Below are 16,376 nucleotides of genomic sequence, written 5' to 3'. Positions count from 1 at the left end.
GCAATACATAATGTTGACTATTGAGTTAAAGTTCGTACCTATTTTGCCATTTTAGGGAAGAGAAACCTTAAGCGCTTCTGCTTCTATAGTCTCAGTATCAAATGTTCACTAATTTCAATTTACTTCCTATCTCAGTTCAGTATTTAACACAAATTATATATCAATGTCATTTCAGAGATATTACATCGGTTCCACACTAACGGAATAACACGTAATTGTCATTTAACATCACTTTTATTAATAATCCTTTTTCTTATGACGTAAATGTTAATGAATGATCACTATCTTGGAGGAAAGAGGGATTGATCTTAATCATGAGATAATGGCTTTTAATGAGCCCGCAATCGTTAATTAAATAAAAAGTCACGTTCAAGGATGATATGCGAACAACTTTCATTACGTCCGTTTTCACGTATCTGTCAAAACTAATCCTGTCGCTCACAATTAAAATTAACACTGACGTTAACCCCTTTTGTCGGAACATCGAATCGTAACTATTATGTGAAAGTTTATTATAGTCCACTAATTAATTCCTTTCAGATACGCGCACGACCGAACAGCAGAACAGAACACAAATGATTTGTTTTAACAACCAATGCAATGACGCTACATTACGACAATGTCTACCCAATGAACATCTCTTTGACTTTATCTTTTCTACTCTGCTTGATTAAATTATTCCTAATTACAATTTATTCAGCTATTTAACAAAAACATCTAACAAAAAATAAAATAAATTTATCCCAACGTAAAAGATCCGTTATAATCCCCATGAACTTCCATATTCATTGATTTTCACCTGTTACACTGCAACAGAAGAACTGTTTGTTGGGAGTACTAACCTGTCCTTTCAAAAACTAATTAAAAGTTTAGTGAGTGATTTGTATTTGAATTCCTTTTCATATATTAGTGTGCATTTTGTATCAAATTCTGCATCCTGTTATCTTCCTGATGAGAGTTGGTTCCTTATTTATTATTTTTCCTTCTGGATAAATTTTACTGTGCTGTGGGTATAGTAGGCAATAAAAGGAGTATTACAGAAACTGTAGTGGCAACCTTATTAGTTTAAGAAGGCAGTCTGTTCGAGTACTTCCACAATTATAAGGGGCAGTATAATGAAAACGAGACCAGTGGCAACAAGTAAATTGTTCATTATTTCAAAAATAATCACCGTAACCGTTAATGCATATATCTCTCTCTGAGGCAAGATGGTCAGTGCCACATTTTAGTTCGAATCAAATTGACAGCCATGAATGTCTTTCTTTTGTGCTCCAAAAATATGAAAATCACATATTAGGTCTGTATGGAGGGTGTGTATGGGCTTCCCAGCAGTACATCTGCAGTGTATTCAAAACAAACTTGGCAACGTTTGGGTGGACATTATGCTGTAACATAATGATGCTGTCTGTCAACACTACTCAGTGTTTGGACTTGTTGACATGGTTCAGCTTTTGCAAAATGTACATGTACCACTTTGCATTAACTGTGGTGCATGTTCCAGAAAGTCATTGAGCAACAGGCCCTTGCAGTCAAAAGACTTTCCTGGATCTGGTTTACCTGTTGTTTTGACTACTCAGTAGAAGTTTTGCTGGGAAGTCCTTATAAATCCTCCTACAGTCTCAATCATTCCTCATGCAATTTCTGTATTTTTATACCCCTTAAGAAAGATATTTGTGGCTGTCAATTTGCTTCACACAAAGAGGTGCACACTTGCGTTCAGTCATGGTTCCATAGGCAACCACAAACATTTTTCTGTGTGGCATTGACCATCTTGTCTCACAGTGGGATAAATGGGTTAACAGTTATGGCATTTATTTTTGAAATAATAAATGGTTCACTTGATCATTTTGTCAGGTTTTGGGCATACATTATTATACCTTCTTCCAGTATTTCAGCTGAAACCCTTTGAACCATTGGCAAGGTGAGTGACTGACGGCTTTCTGAGTGTATTTATTCCTCAGTATACCAAGAACCTGTGAGACAATAAAATACTGTGAAATTAAAAGGACACACACCACATATGGCACAGTCAGAATAACAGTGCCCTGTACAGTCGTGCACTGAAATGTTCAGTAGAAGCTACTAGTTTACGGTGGTTATGAATCAGGTGAGTCATTCTTAATACTGGTAGCAAGAGTGAAAACTCATGAACAACAAGGTGCTAGTGTAATTCCATATGCCAATGAGGATATCTGAACAGGATTTCACTTTGTGTAGAAATTTGTGCTATGATTGTTTTGGATGTTTAATGGTGAGCTGTTTGCTTACAGACAAGAGAGTAGGGTCAGGAAGTGTTACTTAAATTTGAAAAGTTGGCACATTTTACTATAGAGTTGCCTTCAGGTACTGTGGATTGTGCAGCATATAGGCATTCAACAGTGCAGCAAATCACTCATTAACTGAGTGCTGGACAAACAGCTAGTGAGCAGGTACATAATCCTGAACCGTCTACTTGAAATGAGGGACAAATGCCACCTCCACAAAATGTGTATCTGACAGAGACTGGCATGGCTTCAGGTACATTTCCATTGGGTACTAGAAGCAAAGGAAAAGAATGTTTAGATTGATGAGTTGTGGTACGTAATGACATTCTCCAATTTTAGGGTACAAGAAAGTTCAAAATCTAGTGCAGTATTGTGTTGAAACAAGGTGTTAATGGTATGTTACTAGGTAGATATGCAACAGGAATTGCCAGATTCTTTAAAGAATCAAACTATCATGTGTAAAATAGCTTCAGACATCTGATTACTTTAAATATCAGTTAATCTGTTAAATTTTTGACATTACACATGCAAGGGAGAAAAAGTTTAGAGAAGGTTTGAAAGTATGCTTAAAGTTTGTTGGAAGTTTCTTAGTGCTCTCATTCCTAAACACTGGATAAACGTAGTCTGGGTAATTTGTGCACCATCTTAAGCAAAAACAAGTTTTTCACGCATCTCGATGTTTATGATGTCACATTTCCTGAATTGTTTGTTGCACAGTGGTATAATGTTGCAAGTACATGGAGTGACATTCTAACGGCTTTGGACGACAATTTAAGTTCGAACTAAATATACTAACTTCCACTTCTTTTACGAGATGACTTACTTGATATGCTCGGCTGACTTTCCTTGCTGGTTAGCCTGCTGCTGCAAACTCTCTTTCAATTAGACATACCAATTTCATTTGCTTCAGCTAATGACGTATATTTAAACTTCAGACATATTACAAATCTCACTCTTCATATAAATTATACTGCTTTGTAAGCCTCTCGTATCTCCAAACATTAGAAACAAACTAATTTACATATAAGAGAAAGTTGGCTTAAAAGCCATGTCCAGCCTCAACATGAACCATAATACACGTCTTCCCTTCAACTAAGCTAAGACTAAAGTTTTTCTACAAGAGTACCATCTCAACTGTTCTTTTTTCACTAACACTAGTGACTGACGCTATTATCACAGAGTTACATAAATACTCCATGATCCTCTCATGTGCACTTTCACTAAAACTTCCATGGATTGCCCAACAGGTACTTACCGGTGCCGTTCAACCGCTGTGTCTACATTCTTACTGTGACTAAATTTAAACCTCCACACACGGACATGCTATGTGCAGTAGGTAGGATTCTATCATCCCACACTCACATCTAAAATATCGTGTGTTCGAGATGGTGGAAGGCTGAGTGGTTCTAGAATTACACCGAAATTCGCGAATCACTACATATCCCCCCCCCTCAGATCGGACTCTTGATATTTTATACATAATCATTATGTAAATAATTTCACTCATAACAACATTTCTTATCATAACAACATACTTTTCTTATACATATTTATACATACATCTTTCACTTCTACAACAATTTTTTTTTCTCTCTAGAACAATTTTTAGCTGAGCATTTCCTTATTCTGTTTTTACTTTACTTTGATATTAAGATATGAGCAGTCACTTGAGGTTTTAATGAGCTCTTCTAATATTTAAGAATTGTGTGGACTCTTTTTTTTTTTCTCTATACTTCCAATAGTGAACTCCAGGTATTCATGACACATGAGTAATCTACTGCCCATTCTCATTTTTTGTACTGCTTTTCCTTAGCATATACTAGTTTTACTATTTCTTGTAGTTTGGAGTAACTCTGGGCAATATGAGAGTGTTCTTTTTGACACTAATAAATTTACATGAAATGCAACAATGCTAGTTGTGCATAGATTTCAAGCTTTCCAGAATAATCCCTATAAAATTCGTAACTGTTGTCACGATACTGTCCCCTTCTCCTAGGATCAGTACCTATACCTTGCTTGTGGGTTGACCTTATGAGAGCACTTCCTCTTTCCATTCTGATAGGTATTCCCCTTCATAAAACATTCATATTTTTTAGGCCACAGGTCGTCCTATCTTTGTGTAGGTTCGCCTACCCTATATACTTAGCATATGCCGGGTATGCCGCCCCCTTATCCTTTCTGAGTGGGCCTCATCGTTCATTACCCTAGTATACATTTCTACGTATACTACAATTAAGTATTCTGTGGAAAAAATAAAAATCTATTTTACACTTTGCATTCACTTTTTACAGCTTCATTTACTCCCTGGAGTACCCCTCCACTTCTCAACTTCTATACTCATAGTAGATACTATGTCTATGTATACCATTCAAGTCCCACTATCCTACAATTCGTCAGAGTATTTATTAAACTGACATTTCGTAATGATCAGTATGACTAATGCCACTCCTGCTTTCTTTTTCTTTCTTTGCTCGAGTCTCTTCCTTGTCTATATCCTGCTCATTACTGCTTCATAGTTATACCACAACTCACATGCTTTTGTCTCCCTCTTTGCACATGAATACATTGCCACTATTCTTTATTTATATACACCTCTTGATGTGACTTACCAAATGAAAGTGCTGGCAGGTCGACAGACACACAAATGAACACAAACATACACACAAAATTCAAGCTTTCGCAACCAGAGATTATATATATATAATAGAGGGAAACATTCCACGTAGGAAAGATATATCTAAAAACAAAGATGATGTGACTTACCAAATGAAAGTGCTGGCAGGTCGACAGACACACAAACAAACACAAACATACACACAAAATTCAAGCTTTCGCAACCAACGGTTGCCTCGTCAGGAAAGAGGGAAGGAGAGGGAAAGACGAAAGGATTTGGGTTTTAAGGGAGAGGGTAAGGAGTCATTACAATCCCGGGAGTGGAAAGACTTACCTTAGGGGGAAAAAAGGACGGGTATACACTCGCACACACACACATATCCATCCACACATAAGCAGACACAAGCTATATATATCTAAAAACAAAGATGATGTGACTTACCAAATGAAAGTGCTGGCAGGTCGACAGATTTTTCTAAAAACAAAGATGATGTGACTTACCGAACGAAAGTGCTGGCAGGTCGATAGATACACAAACAGACACAAACACACACACAAAATTCAAGCTTTCGCAACAAACTGTTGCCTCATCAGGAAAGAGGGAAGGAGAGGGAAAGATAAAAGGATGTGGGTTTTAGGGGAGAGGGTAAGGAGTCATTCCAATCCCGGGAGCGAAAAGACTTACCTTAGGGGGAAAAAAGGACGGGTATACACTCGCACACACACACATATCCATCCACACATTGACAGACACAAGCAGACATCTCACAAGCAGACATATTTAAATATGTCTGCTGTGTGTCTGTCGACCTGCCAGCACCTTCATTTGGTAAGTCACATCATCTTTGTTTATATATATATAGAACTGTCATAGTTCTTATACACGTATGTGATGTGGAATCGTCATAGTATATATATATATATATATATATATATATATATATATATATATATATATATATATATATATATATAAAAAGAAAGATGATGAGACTTACCAAACAAAAGCGCTGGCAGGTCGATAGACACACAAACAAACACAAATATACACACAAAATTCAAGCTTTCGCAACAAACTGTTGCCTCATCAGGAAAGAGGGAAGGAGAGGGAAAGACGAAAGGATGTGGGTTTTAAGGGAGAGGGTAAGGAGTCATTCCAATCCCGGGAGCGGAAAGACTTACCTTAGGGGGAAAAAAGGACAGGTATACACTCGCACACACACACATATCCATCCACACATACAGACGATGTCTGCTTGTGTCTGTATGTGTGGATGGATATGTGTGTGTGTGCGAGTGTATACCTGTCCTTTTTTCCCCCTAAGGTAAGTCTTTCCGCTCCTGGGATTGGAATGACTCCTTACCCTCTCCCTTAAAACCCACATCCTTTCGTCTTTCCCTCTCCTTCCCTCTTTCCTGATGAGGCAACAGTTTGTTGCGAAAGCTTGAATTTTGTGTGTATATTTGTGTTTGTTTGTGTGTCTATCGACCTGCCAGCGCTTTTGTTTGGTAAGTCTCATCATCTTTCTTTTTAGATATATTTTTTCCACGTGGAATGTTTCCCTCTGTTATATTCATATATATATATATATATATATATCTGTGTGTGTGTGTGTGTGTGTGTGTGTGTGTGCGTATTTCTTTGTGTACACATATTCTTTCTCCTACAATTCCTGGTGATTCTCACATTGTGACAGGCTTTTTAGTCTGTAATTTCAATGTTCATGTCTAAATGTATTTTTGTGTGTATGCGGACGTGTGTTCGTGTAGTCTGATTCTTCGGCCTTCTTATCTAAAGATAAGATGTAGGTTATAAGAAACCACGGAAACGAGGACAGACTTCAGCGATAGAAGATTGTGAATATGGAAAGAGGGGAAAAATAGATAGGTCCTCAAATGAGAAGTAAGAAAGGAAAAAATAATGGATATAGTTGCTAAGATCTAAGAAGAGAAAGAAGATAGCCCCAAAGACAGGAAACTCTTCCCACCCTCCTTTCCCAGGATCCCTACCCCTCAGGTACTTGAATGAGATGCCGGAGGAGGTTTGGTGTTAAATCTTCTCCTACAGAACGGACTTTCCCACCTTCACCCTTGAGGTCCCCGAAGGAAATCTTAGTATCCCTATGGAAACAGCAAATGGTGAAGAATCAGGCACACTTGTTTGCAAGGGTTGTCTGAAAGGTGTGTTTTGTGTTAACCATGATTTATGTGCTCTTGTAAACCTTGCTTTTATTTACAATACCCACCCCTTTCAAAACATATACAAACCCTCCCGTGTACATCACATTTCGTAAAAGGTATAAAATACTCTATACAAAATAGAAAATTTATACACTATGATATCACAGTTGTTTAATTATTCACTTCATATTATATTACCCATAAATATAATACTCTGTTCATTTTATTTTCTGTCGATATCACGTTTTTTTTTTTTAATTTTGTGATTCTCCTAAGTTTTCTTTATCTTGTAGTCATATCCAGTTTTCTAAGCACTATAATTATAGGATAGTTTAAGATGTTAGGAATAGATGACAGAATAGTTTAAGATTTTAAAGGAATTCGGTGCAGGAAAAGTATTTTGGAAGAAACACTGAAAACAACTCGGGATCTAACGGTCATCGCACTGCCCATTAACTCAGAATGTTAACATCCCTGGGGGAAAGATGATTCCGCCCGGCTCCCATGGACCTGATATTAACTTTTCTTGAGCTCTGTCAGACCAGTATTTCTCTTTAAATTTCTTTTGAAAGTCCTCCCAAGAGGAAAAAGACTCAGTATTTACCATTCCCCTTTCTGAGGCTTCTCCTAGAAGGTAACCCACAGCCAATTCAATCTTTTTAGAGTCTTCCCAATTTTTTGGCAAAGCTTGGTTAAACCTTTTCAAGAAATGTGTCGGATGTACATCTCCATCAGACTTAAATTTGGGGAATTGCCTGGATAACCCTAAATTAGCCCCCCATTGCAGATGAGTCATCACTTCACTAGTTAATACCACATTAGGTGAAGTTAACCATTTGTCTACTTTATCCTGGATGAGCTTAAATTCTTTCCACAGGTCATCTGTACCTTTCTTGGTATTACTAAGTTCAGAAGATAGAATAGGAGATACATTTTCGGATGTTACTCTCTCGGTAACTTTTCGATCTACAATTTCTTCAATCTGTTCCTCCAAAGTACTTATATTTATGATATCAGAGTTCGCTAATTTCTCTTCGAAGTTCCTTTCCACATTATCTACTTATGTATTAACACCTGTAATTTGCGATTGAGTTATTGGCAATAAATTATCCTGCTTATCGACACACTCTTTCAAAGTACTCAACCCTTGCTTTACAGCATTAAATATAACATTACACACATTTTCCAAGGATCCTAACTTTTCATTAAGCTCTGATTCTACACTATTATATTTGTCTTCAGTATTGAATTCTTACCTTTTTTTTCAAATCCTGAAAATTATCATTCTATTTGATTTACATGAATCGTCAAGGAACTCATCAATTCATACTTTAAATCTAATGTTAAATTCTCTACCTTACTATTTAAGGCATCAAATTCAGTCTTGAAAGCACCCTTGCCTTTGCATAGATTACTAAGTTCTTTATAATAGAGGGAAACATTCCACGTGGGAAAAATATATCTAAAAACAAAGATGATGTGACTTACCGAACGAAAGCGCTGGCAGGTCGATAGACACACAAACAAACACAAACACACACACAAAATTCAAGCTTTCGCAACAAACTGTTGCCTCATCAGGAAAGAGGGAAGGAGAGGGAAAGACAAAAGGATGTGGGTTTTAAGGGAGAGGGTAAGGAGTCATTCCAATCCCGGGAGCGGAAAGACTTACCTTAGGGGGAAAAAAGGACGGGTATACACTCGCGCACACACACACATATCCATCCACACGTATACAGACACAAGCAGACATCTCACAAGCAGACATATTTGAAGACCAAACAAGCCTGAGAAAATAGAATATGGGAGCGTAATCTGGCTAGGGCGAAGGCATGTTTGTGGAGGGAATGTAAATAGAACTTAATGGGGTCGTTGTGGGGGTGTTGTGAGGGTGACATGGTATTATAAGGTGGAAAGTGTAAAATGAGGCTGAAATGAAAATGAAAATAAAAATATATGGGGAGAGATAAAGGTGAACTGGAAAGTAACTGGAGATCTGGTGTGAAAAAAGGCGAGAAGGTGTTGGTTACAGCTGGGCTATGTTGGACTTGGGTTGGTAGACAACGATGTGCACAAAGGTTAGGTGGTTGTGTTGCCGCCAAAACACGTTAAAGGACGGAGAAATTCGGGAAAATTTCGAAAAACTGCGTGTCATATATTGAAAGGAGTGGTTTAGTGGTGGCAGATTATGAAAATGAGGCTAACAATTGTCTGAAGGAGAAATAATGACGTTAAAACCTGTGGGAAGCGGATAAAAATTATCAGTGATGTGCGAAAAACGGAAATGGAAATAAAGCGAAAGATATTAGAACTAGCCGAAATAGTTGTTTAAAAGGTGAAAGGAACTGTTTGTGAACTAGAAATGGTGGATTTTATAGCGGCGGTAGTGTTGAAAGCGGCAAAAAAATTTTTTGGTTATGGTTTGGAAGTGGGTTTGCTTTTTGAGTCAATTTTGGTATTTAACAAACTTATATTTGCCACTTGATTACTTAAGGTTTCACTCTGTTTATTTAATTGAGAATGTACTGAGTCTAGTTTTTCACTTAGAGTCACATTTTGAGTTTTGATTAAATTTACTAACTTAGACCAGTCAGGCACTTCCTTACTAACTTTCATACCCATGGCTCGTTCTTGAGTTTCCTCGACTTGTCATATGTTATCCACATTCTTGCAAGCTTTTGATCTTGTAAGCATTTAACTAACTTTAAGTATGGTAACTACACTAATGAAGTTCACTAAACCTTTTGTGCTGTGCTGTTTTACGCTCACCCGTCGGAGAATCTTCACTGCGTTGGTGAGTGGATGTGGAGGCAGGTCAGCACCGGTGAACAGCAGCTGGTGCCAGTGGCATCTAATGTTGGTTTCCACGTCTGCGTTGCTCCTTTATATACTTGAGCATGTTCCGTTGTCTTCTAGTAGATTCTTTGTTGTATTTGGTTTAGTTGCTATGGCAACACACAACAGCATATTTTCTAATTTTATGATCTTAGAATTCCTGTTTATTCAGTCCTTCCTCACTGGTCGCCAAGGTTCTAATGGCTTTGGATGACAATTTAAGTGTGAAGTAAATATACTAACTTCTACTTCTTTTATGAGATGACTTACTTGACATGCTCAGCCGACTTCCCTTGCTGGTTAGCCTGCTGCTGCAAACTCTTTTTCACTTTCTTCTCTGAAGTATGCTGCTAGGTACAGAAATTTCTTAAGACTCTCTACTGATAAAAATTAGACATACCAATTTCATTTGCTTCATCTAATGATGTATATTTGAACTTCAGACGTATAACAAATCTCACTCTTCATATAAATATATACTGCTTTGTAAGCCTCTCATGTCTCAAAATGTTAGAAACAACCTAATTTATATATAAGAGAAAGTTAGCTAAGGCACCATGTCCAGTCTCAACATGAACCATAATACACGTCTTCCCTTCAACAAGGCTAAGACTAAAGTCTTTCTTCAAAAGTACCTTCTCAACTGTTCTTTTTTCACTAACAATAGTGACTGACACTATTATCACAGAGTTACATAAATACACCATGGTCCTCTCATACACACTTTCACTAAAACTTCCATGGATCACCTGACAGGTACTTGTCGGTGCCATTCGACTACTGTGTCTACATTCTTCCTGCTACTGAATTTAAACCTGCACACACAGACGTGTGATGTGCAGTAGGTAGGATACTATCATTCCACACTCGCACGTAAAATATCGTGTGTTTGAGACGGTAGAAGGCTGAGTGGTTCTAGAATTTACACCAAAATTCTCAAATCACTACAACGTGTAGGTACCGTCTGCAAAGTGTGTTGCAAATGGAGTTAGTAGTAAAGAAGTACTACTTTAAAATATCATGCTGATGTTGAAACCTAACTGCGTGCCATTTTAAACTGAAGCTAGTTTTTCATCCATCAGAATGTCTGTGATGTCATACCTCCTGAACTGTGTGTCATACTGTGGTATAATTTTGCAAGTACATTCAGTGATATATGTTTATACTGCCTGTGAATTCTGTTACAACTAGTTTGTAGTAAGGAAGTAATAAATTAAAATATCACATCTGATGCTGAAGTTTTACTACATGAACAGTGAAAATGTAATAAGCAATAAACTTTTATCCATTCAACATTTTGTGGGGAGATCAGCAAGAAAAAGTTTTGTAAAGATTTGGCATCATGTGTAAATTTTGTTGGAAGTCGCTAAGTGTTCTCATTCTCAAATACGAACTGAATAAAGTCTTTGTATTTGTGAGCCATCATGCTGCCTGAAGATGAACACACAGTTTCACTGTAATACTTGTCGTATTTTGTTAATCTTTGAACATAAGACTCTGTCTCTTAATGAGTAGATTATGGCAGCTTTTTTTAATCTGGTTTACAATTATGTGAAATATTGGAAAACAAATTTTTGTCACCCCCAGAAACCATTACATTGGCATCCTGCAACTGGTAGTGGGTTCTGGGATAGTTGCTTAGTAATATAAGTGATTCGACTGCTCAGTAACGTAGATATTTTGATGCTTGTTGTTTTGGCTAGGGATATCCAACAATGTAGTTAAGTTTCTTCACATTTTTAAACAATATCAGTTAAAAGTGGTGGAATATCTAATGTAGATTTAAAAATCGGAAATGTATAAAATGTACTGCGCAGTAATAAACAAATGTTACCAAATACAAAGTAAGAAGTCTGTTGAAAGTTGAAATATTATTTTAAAAAAATTTCAATATCCCTAAATTTTGGGATTAGAGAAGAGCAAAGGCAATAATGTATTTGGCGTCTGGTACCTTTTCTGTTGTTATTTCAATGGAAATTTTCAACAAAATTATTGTCTGCACAAACTGCACACCCATTGGTGTGCCCCCTTGTTGGAAGAAGAACCAGTGTATCAGAAGACAGTGCCATAATCAAGAGGTGAGTAAGATGATGTTTGTTTCACTTTGAGAGGGTGGAAGGATCTACACCATGGCCAGATAGTCATCTTTACCACAATTTGTCTTTCACTTGCTCTTGTACAGGCCTCCTGGACTGCTACGTCCACAAATCTGTTACCACTAAATTCCACACGCCCTTATACTCAGCACAATGTTACCTTTCATTACCTCAGTACTGTAGTTTAAAGATGATGTTTAGGACAGACTGGACTGATCTTGATTTTCTTATACCTTCCTACATCATAGTGTGTATGCCCTAGGACAACCAAGAAATCCAGGAAATCTCAGGAATTTTTTGATCTGGAAGATTCCCGGGAAAAATCCAGGAACTTTTTAGAATTCTGGGAATTTTTCAATGTTTTAGTTTTTGGTGCGAAAATGGCCAGATCATCAGTTTAATAAGTCACGGTTGCAAAATACTAACACAAATTCTTTACAGATGAGTGGAAAAACTGATAGAAGCTGACCTCGGGGGAGATCAGTTTGGATTCCATAGAAATGTTGAAACATGTGAGACGGTGCTGACTTTTCAACATATCTTAGAATATAGGTTAAGGAAAAGCAAGCCTATGTTTCTAGCATATGTAGACTTAGAAAAAGCTTTTGACAATGCTGATTGGAACACTCTCTTTTAAATTCTGAAGGTTGCAGGTGTAAAATACAGGGAGCAAAAGGCTATGTACAATTTTTACAGAAACCAGATGGCAGTCATAAGAGTTGAGGGGCATGAGAGGGAAGCAGTGATTGAGAAGGAAGTGTGACAGGGTTGTAGCCTACCCCCAATGTTATTCTTTCTGTATGCTGAGCAAGCAGTAAAGGAAACAAAAGAAAAATTTGGAGTAGGAATTAGAATCCAGGGAGAAGAAATAAAAACTTTGAGGTTTGCTGACAATATTGTAGTTCCATCAGAGACAGCAAAGGTCCTGGAAGAGCAGTTGAGTGGAATTGACTATCTTGAAAGAAGGACATAAGATGAACATTAGCAAAAGCAAAACTAGGACAATGGAGTGTAGTGAAATTAAATCAGGTGATGCTGAGGGTGTTAGATGAGGAAATGAAACACATAAAGTAGTAAATGAGTTTTGGTAGTTGGAGAGCAAAATAACAGATGGTCATTGAAGTAGAGAGGATATAAACTGTAGACTGGCTATGGCAAGGAAAGCATTTCAGAAGAAGAGAAATTTGTTAACATCGAGTATAGATTCAAGTGTCAGGAAGTCGTTTCTGAAAGTATTTGTATGGAGTGTAGCCATGTATGGAAGTGAAACATGGACGATAACCAGTGTAGACAAGAAGAGAATAGAAGCTTTTAAAATTTGGTGCTACAGAAGAATGCTGAAGATTAGATGGACAGATCACATTACTAATGAGGAGGTACTGAATAGAATCAGGGAGAAGAGAAATTTGTGGCACAACTTGACTAGAAGAAGGCATCTGTAGGTAGGACACATTCTGAGGCATCAAGGGATCAGAAATTTAGTATTGGAAGGAAGTGTGGAGGGTAAAAAGCTTAGAGATAGACCAAGAGATAAATACACAGAGCAAATTCAGAAGGATGTAGGTTGCAGTAGTCATTCAGAGATGACGAGGCTTGCACAGGATATAGTAGCATAGAGAGCTGCATCACACCAGTCTCTGTATTGAAGACCACAACAATAATAACAACAACAGTTTCCGGTTAAATTTTTCTAGGTTTGACTGGTAGGAACTGACACTGTAACAAAGAATATTACTGTATCCCATTACTACAGATTAATACTGCAGTAGTAAAACATAAATGAGAGAAAAAATAAATAATGTAAAATTTAAGTTGCAAAGGAAATGAGCCATTTACAACTACAGAATGCCAAAACATCTGCCAACAGCTAAATGTGACATAGCCATTAGGACAAAGAGTATGCAATACTTCATAACAACAAACTACTTGTGATGAGCATGACCTCACAATTGTTTACACCAGGTTTGTTTGAGCAGTTGCCAGCAGGCTCATGCACATGTGCAGTTTAGTCGTGTATAAGTATTTTGCAGCCAAATTATGGACACTCTTACAGCAAAGCACTCAAACTCCAGTCTCACTCCAGTTACTTGGTTAAGTACCGTAATAAATTAAAGTTTTTGACAATTTGTCATAGGAACAAGAAATTAGTGAAAGACAATATGACAGTTGTCATTTTCTGACCAAAATATTTCGTATAAACAGTTGTTCCCACAGCCAAAATCCAGGAAAATAAAGCTCGAATATGCTTCAGTCACACGATTTATGCAATAACTGTCTTAATTTATCAAAACTGCCATAAAGATAAAATTATATAAGCTAGTGGCAGTTCATGACCTAGAAGTTAGGTAAAGAACTAGCAGTAAAGAAAAATGTATTTGCACAAGATTATCATAACATTTGAACTTATCCATTCCTTGTACACCAAATCTATCCTGTGGGTCTTTAAGACTGCAGGCTTGTTGGTGATGTCTTCATAGAATAACAGTGGTTGTATTAACTGCACTAGAAGTTCTTTCTGAATTGAAATATTCACTAAAGAAGAAAGTTTCTCTTCTGAAATTGTATTCCTGGAGTATGTTTTGATACGATTCAGGCAAGAAAAACTTCATTCCATGGATGCTGTAGTAAAAAAGTTGGACAGAATAAGGAAGAATAGTTAACAAGAACCTGTAAAAATGTCCTTATCCTCATTAAAGATCTCCATCATCTTTTTGGTGTAAATCTTTCTGTACTTCTTATCAGCATACAAAATAGTTCATTTGTTAAGTGATGTTTTCAAAAAAAAAATTGCAAGTTTTCAAGTGTTCTAGAAGGAAAACATTTGGTATTCCAATTTTGTGAATTTTTTCACAACTCCAAAATCTCTCATCCATTTCCATCAAAACAAGTTACAAAATTTTATAATAAAAGGCCTGATACAACATGAAAAGGATGTTTCAAATAAAATACACACTTTGTCATAAGCATGATTCATGTTTAAAATGTACAGCATTAAACGCACTGTTGATGGACGCATGCTCCACACACCCAACTACCACTACTTCACAGTCTGCTACCTGGAACTGGAAGTAGCCAGGAATAAAATTTCCACCTACCTGACTACATGCCTCCTCCACAGACAAACTCAAGCAGATGATGTCATGGTTTCTGTAGCAACCATACAGTTATGCTTAGCCTGTGGCTCTGATCATGTGGTTGAGATGGCTACTTCGCTTTGCCTAGTCAGAATTGTGTGCTTGCTGCCACAAGAGATTTCTACACAGTACAAAACAGTGATATATGGGTCTGTTCAAAAACTTCTGGAACATTCGTAATTTTGCACCAATGGTGTGTTGGAGCGAAATGCGGTTGACTTCCCTGCACATACCTGTGCTTAATGCCAGAAGTTTCAGTGTTGTGTGTCTGTTAGGAATTGTTCAGTTTTGTATTGAGTAGAACATTATGCCACACAATTTGCAAATTCACACTGTTTAAAAATGGCTGGACAGAAGTTAAAGACGGACCTCATTCAGGACGACCTTCGACGTCTCCCAATGATGCTTGTGTTAGAAACATCAATGAAATTGCACATGCCAATCAAAGACTGACTGCCCGATAGATTGCAGAAGAATGTAACATTTCAGTTGGATCATGTCATGAAATCCTGACACAGCATCTTGGAATGCATCATGTTGCCGCCAACTTCGTCCCATGGCTCACGAGTCAAGACCAGAAAGACCTTCACCTCGCGATCCGTGAAGAGCTTTCGTATCATGCAAATGAGAACAAGATGTTCCTTAAGAGAATTATAACTGGTGATGAGAGGTGGTTCTATCTTCACAATGATTCAGGGAAGGTTCTCCAAGACCAAAAAAGCTCATCAGCTCAGGTCAGGTTAGGTCAACTGCCAAAGCGATGCTGAGAGTTTTCTTTGGCTTTGAAGGATTAGTTCATCATGAATTTGTGGCAACAGGGTGGTACTATTGGGATGTGTTGCGACACCTGCGCGAAAATGTGAGAAGGAAACGGCCTGAAATGTGGTGGGACAATTCATGGCTCTTGCATCATGATAATGCACCTGCACATTCATCCCTGTTGGTGCGTGACTATAGCACAAAAAACAAAATCATTGTGCTGACTCATTCTCTCTACTCTCCAGGCCTGGCCCATGCAGACTTTTTTTTGAATTTCAAAAGTTGAAAGTCCCACTGAAAGAACAAAAATTTGCAACGGTACACAAGATACAAGAAAATTTGCAGATGACGCTTTGCAAGATCCATCAAGAGACATACCATGACTGCTTCCAGAAGTGGAAATGGTGTTGGGAGCAGTGTATCAATTGTGGAGGAGAGTATTTTTAAGGAGACTGTGCACAATAAGTAAAAGGTAAATGTAGCAAAGTTTTGTG

The sequence above is a fragment of the Schistocerca nitens genome, chromosome 1 (genome assembly GCF_023898315.1).
Source record: "Schistocerca nitens isolate TAMUIC-IGC-003100 chromosome 1, iqSchNite1.1, whole genome shotgun sequence".
NCBI classification, from domain to species: Eukaryota; Metazoa; Arthropoda; class Insecta; order Orthoptera; family Acrididae; genus Schistocerca; species Schistocerca nitens.
This window is presented reverse-complemented; position numbering follows the sequence as displayed.